This window comes from Haemaphysalis longicornis, unplaced genomic scaffold (genome assembly GCF_048455015.1).
Source record: "Haemaphysalis longicornis isolate Haplotype H1 unplaced genomic scaffold, Haemaphysalis longicornis Haplotype H1 scaffold_11, whole genome shotgun sequence".
Lineage (NCBI taxonomy): Eukaryota > Metazoa > Arthropoda > Arachnida > Ixodida > Ixodidae > Haemaphysalis > Haemaphysalis longicornis.
In genome coordinates this window covers 130,137,218-130,143,404 of record NW_027526214.1, presented here as the reverse complement: position 1 = coordinate 130,143,404, position 6,187 = coordinate 130,137,218, and positions in this window count along the sequence as shown.

Here is a 6,187-nt window from a genome sequence, read left to right as displayed (position 1 = left end):
GGACACACTGCGCATCGCTGGATTTCCATGCTTGGTGTAAACAGCGCATAGGATGGCCTTCCCACGAGAGGGCACCGGAGCAGCGAGGATTCAAAGCGACGACAGAGTGACGGGCGTTTGCAGTTCGGCAGCGGTGCACTATCGCACACACCTAATGTATCCGCTCTTGCAGTTGCTACGTCTGAACGACGTGCCGAGCGAAGGAATACAGAAGCCGCACCATCGCTGGACATCTGACAGCTGGAATCATTTCTTGGGCACATTGCGCATCGCTGGATTTCCATGCATGGTGTAAACAGCGCATAGGATGGCCTTCCCACGAGAGGGCACCGGAGCAGCGAGGATTCAAAGCGACGACAGAGTGACGGGCGTTTGCAGTTCGGAAGCGGTGCACTATCGCACACACCTAATGTATCCGCTCTTGCAGTTGCTACGTCTGAACGACGTGCCGAGCGAAGGAATACAGAAGCCGCACCATCGCTGGACATCTGACAGCTGGAATAATTTCTTGGGCACACTGCGCATCGCTGGATTTTAATGCTTGGTGTAAACAGTGCATAGAATGGCCTTCCCACGAGAGGGCACCGGAGCAGCGAGGATTCAAAGCGACGACAGAGTGACGGGCGTTTGCAGTTCGGAAGCGGTGCACTATCGCACACACCTAATGTACCCGCTCTTCAGTTGCTACGTCTGAACGACGTGCCGAGCGAAGGAATACAGAAGCCGCACCATCGCTGGACATCTGACAGCTGGAATCATTTCTTGGACACATTGCGCATCGCTGGATTTCCATGCTTGGTGTAAACAGTGCATAGAATGGCCTTCCCACGAGAGGGCAACGGAGCAGCGAGGATTCAAAGCGACGACAGAGTGACGGGCGTTTGCAGTTCGGAAGCGGTGCACTATCGCACACACCTAATGTATCCGCTCTTGCAGTTGCTACGTCTGAACGACGTGCCGAGCGAAGGAATACAGAAGCCGCACCATCGCTGGACATCTGACAGCTGGAATCATTTCTTGGACACATTGCGCATCGCTGGATTTCCATGCTTGGTGTAAACAGTGCATAGAATGGCCTTCCCACGAGAGGGCACCGGAGCAGCGAGGATTCAAAGCGGCGACAGAGTGACGGGCGTTTGCAGTTCGGAAGCAGTGCACTATCGCACACACCTAATGTATCCGCTCTTGCAGTTGCTACGTCTGAACGACGTGCCGAGCGAAGGCATACAGAAGCCGCACCATCGCTGGACATCTGACAGCTGGAATAATTTCTTGGGCACACTGCGCATCGCTGGATTTCCATGCTTGGTGTAAACAGCGCATAGAATGGCCTTCCCACGAGAGGACACCGGAGCAGCGAGGATTAAAAGCGACGACAGAGTGAGGGGCGTTTGCAGTTCGGAAGCGGTGCACTATCGCACACACCTAATGTATCCGCTCTTGCAGTTGCTACGTCTTAACGACGTGCCGAGCGAAGGACTACAGAAGCCGCACCATCGCTGGATATCTGACAGCTGGAATCATTTCTTGGACACATTGCGCATTGCTGGATTTCCATGCTTGGTGTAAACAGCGCATAGGATGGCCTTCCCACGAGAGGGCACCGAAGCATCGAGGATTCAAAGCGACGACAGAGTGACGGGCGTTTGCACTTCGGCAGCGGTGCACTATCGCACACACCTAACGTATCCGCTCGTGCAGGTGAGCGAGTCATCCTTTTCATCACAATTATTGTGTTGACTAGTGCGCGCTGTCGCATGAAAACTGCCTCTGTGGAGCCGTGTGTTTGCCGCCGAACAAGTAATTGTCATGACACGCCAAACAGTACAAGAGCTAAGGAATGAGTTGATGGATGAACTGGGAGCCAATAAAGAAGCCCCAAATGAGCTGAACTAACTGAGAAACGTCAAGGAGGAAGTGAAGGAGCTTAAATCTCTCAGGAAGGAAATGGAGAGCATGCTGCGGGAGAACAGGGATCTCAAATCTCAGAACAAAAAGCTGACGCAAAGGCTGGATCAGCTGGAGCAATACCTGCGCTCCAACAACATAGAAGTTAAAGGAATCCCTTTCGACGCTGAGTCAACAGCTATATAAAGAAAATTGGGCAGATAATTGCTGAACCAGTTCATGATAACGACATCGACATCTCTCACAAGGTACCGACCGCAAAGCACAATGAGGCCAATATCGTTGTCAGATTCGTTCGAAAGCAGAAGAGAAATGACTTTCTTACGAAGGCCAGAAAGGCTAGGATTGCCACAAATGACCTTGGTTTTGACTTATCCCATCCAGTATTTATGAATTAGCATCTGACGAGATTGACCAAGCAATACATGGTGCTGTTGTCCGGAAAAAAAAAAGAAGTAGGCTGGAAGTTCGCATGGACCGCCGGAGGCAAGGTGTTTGCTAGGAAGGACGAGAACTCGCCGACGAGAAAAGGATGACATTGAAAAAATGACTCGGTAGATAAGGCTAGCTTACGCAGTACGTCTAATTCTAACCGGGATAGGGCTTGAACTATTATGACTACCATTTGGTTAACGAAACATTTCGCCCCTCTTAAGTGCCTTTTCTGTACTTCAGTTAAATGCGCGAAGTATAAGAAACAAAGATGAGCAGATAAACAAAATGTGTGCAAGTATAGATTTGGAGTTTGATGTTCTTCTGGTCTCTGAAACATGGTTATCAAAGAATGAACGTCCACTACAACTTAATGATTATACCTGCCACAGTGTCACCCGGGAATCGGGAAGAGGTGGCGTGGTCGCTGCATATGTACGACAGCGACTGTGGCGCGAGCTAATCCTTGAATTTACATTTGTTGATCAAAATGTGGAATGCCTTGCTGTGCGTTTTAAATCTGTCACAATTGCTGTTGTGTATAGGCCACAATCTGTCAGCACAACACAGTACTTTGCATTTCTTAAAAACATGCTGCATACCTTCAGTAATACCCGAACCTCAATTGTACTGATGGGTGATATGAACATAAACATGCTTGCAGACGATCCCTACAGTAAAGACCTAGAAACACTTATTAGCATTTATACTTGGCAAAATCTCATCGCATCAGCTACGCGGCTTACGGCACAAAGTGCAACGCTTCTGGACCTATGCATCACAAATGTGTCATCCCCCAATGTATCAGCTGGGTTGATAAGTGCCGATATCAGTGGCCACCTTCCAATTATTTTTTTGGTGCCGGCAAGACAAGAGAGGGAAAAAAATTCACCCACGCCCTCTTGTCACGAAATAATGCCAGACACGCTCGAGTGCTTCTGGTCTCTTATCTTTGCTTCAAATTGTACATCGGTTTTTTGTGAACCTGACCCCAATAAGGCTCACAGTCTTTTCTTGCGCACATTTAAAGCTTGCTATGAAGAAGCGTTTCCAAAAAAACTAAGAGTAGAAAGCGTGATAGGAAGATACGAACGCCGTGGGTTAATCGCTTTTTACTCTAGAAAATAGAAACGTAAAAATTGTATCACTCCTTTGCCAAAACGCAAGATATTACTGAGTTTATAGTATTTAAAAAATATAGAAATCAAATTAACGCCGAACCTAAGCAAGGTAAATTAGCGTATAGTGAATCCCTATTTTCACGCCTGCAAGAAAACGCTAGAAAAATTTGGCAAGAAGTAAATCATTTAACTGGAAGAATACCACAAACAACCTGTGTAAAAATGTTAACATCCCAAGGCACGATGCGTGAAGCGGACACGGTAGCCGAACTTAATCAGTATGTTATACAAAGTGGAAAATATACTTTGCCAGCTCCCCCTTTGGGTGGCACACTGTCCTTGTCAAACCCACATGTGAGAAATTCTTTTTTTTTCCCTTTCATAGGACACCACACGAAATAGCGAATATTATAAACGACCTAAAACCCAATACTGCTGCTGGGCTCAATGACATCCAGGCAGCCCCTTTGAAATACGTTAGAGATCTAATCAGTCATGTTCTGTCTAATATTGGTAATAAGATGATCGACACTGGAATAGTTCTCCATGAACTAAAAATAGCGAGGGTCACACCAATTCATAAAGGAGGAAATGATTATACTGCGAATATTTATCGGCCAATATTGGTGCTGCCTGTGCTTTCCAAAGCATTTGAAAAACTTCTAAATATACGGTTACTAAGTTTTCTGGGTACATATAATATTATTTGCGATGCGCAGTATGGGTTTAGAAAAAATCGGTCATCTGAAATGGCATTGCTGGACATTAAAAATGAGATCATTGAAAACATTGAATGTAGACTCTACACTATTGGACTGTTTCTTGATCAACGAAAAGTGTTTGATTCGTTAAACCACCAAATCCTTCTAAGAAAACTTGAGAGTATTGGTATTCGTGGTGTTCCCCTTGAATTGTTTCGCAACTACTTAGCAAATTGTATCAGTATGTGCTAGTAAATGGTACACCCTCTGCTAAACTTCGAATAATAAATCGTGTTCCGCAGGAATCCATACTCGGACCAATGCCATTTAATTTATTTATAAAGGATGTACGGGCGATACCTGATTCACCCAAAATAATATTGTATGCCGACGACACCAATATATTCTTTACGGACATGGCCTTGACACAATTGGAAACCAGGGTTCACCAATTCTTGCACCATCTATTGCACTGGCTACATACCAATAAGTTACAATTAAACATAAGTAAAACCAATTATGTGGTGTTCACACCGATTGCCTGTCTCTTCCAATTGACGCCACGATAGCTCTGACCAAAAAGTTCAAGTGTTATGTCTTAACGCTAGAAGTATAACTAACAAGTTCGTCAGCCTCCTTTCTATAGTTTCTTCATATTCCCCTCACGTGATAGGTATCACTGAAACTTGGTTGCACGATGGAATTTATGACTAAGAATTTACTCCCCCAGGCTATGTGGTAGTTCGGGCAGACAGACAGCACGCTAAAGGTGGTGGCGTTGCTATTTTCTTTTGATCTGACTTGACCTTTCATCAGCTTCCTTCTTCTTTGAACACAGAGTCTGTTTGGTGCAAGCTATATCTCCAGAAGACGCACGTTGCAATTGGCATTGTATATTGTGCCCCAAACTCTTCTTTAAATGACATCGAAAACCTTAACCAGTACGTAAGTGAACAGAAGCTAAGCGCTCACAATCTTATCTGCATGGGCGATTTTAATGCACCAGGGATAGACTGGCCCTCGTTATCCTCATCCGGAAGAGACAGTCTAATCAACAGAGAGCTCCTAAATTTTTCACTTTCTTTTGACCTCGTTCAAATTGTGAATTAACCCACAAGAAACAATGCACTCTTAGAGGTGGTTTTTCTTAGCTCCCACATTGCAGAAGCAGGATTTAAATGTGAAATCATCGACGGTATTTCGGACCACAGGGCGGTACTGGCTACCTTGAATTTTCCTATTCGTATGCAAAATGTGCTGCTCTCTCCTTTTCGCGATTTTCAGCAGGCCGATGACTCTTCCATTACAGATTTACTGGCGGGAAGATTTGACGAATTCCAACTGCTCAGCACCGCCTCCGATGTTCATACTATCGTGTGCCATTTCGAAACGTTAATTAAGAGCTGCATCGAACGTCTAAGAACTCTAACCTTCCGTGGATGAACCGTGAGATCTTGCAGCTTTCGCGCCGTGTGCGCAGGCTCAGGCGAGCTAAGCGCGCAGATAACATTGGGCGCGTTGAGCGATTCATGCAGGCTAAAGAAGAGTTACCTTGCAAATCAAACTTGGCAAAAGAATTCTTTCATCAAAACCAGCTGACCGGTCTTCTGAAAAACAACCCGCGCAAGTTTTGGTCGTCAATATCACCCCAGGACCCATCCTCCAGTTTTATCCTAGTTGGCAGCGAAATCACCAATGACCCAGTTTCAATCACGAACGCCTTCAACGCCTATTTCCGCTTTGTATTTTCGCTCGATAACATTGTTTATCCCCCTTTTCCTCAGGCTGACGGAGGCATCCCTATAACCGACATCGACGACAGCGTTGAAGGTGTTTTAAACCTTGTTTTGAATCTCGATCCCAAAAAATGTGCAGGGCCAGATGATTTATCGAACCTTTTTCTCATCCGTTACTCCCAGCGGACGTCTAGGTATCTCAAAGTAATTTTCCGAAAATCACTCAGTTCTGGAATAGTACCATCCTCTTGGAAATTGGGTAAAGATCTTCCGTTCTCTAAATCTGGCG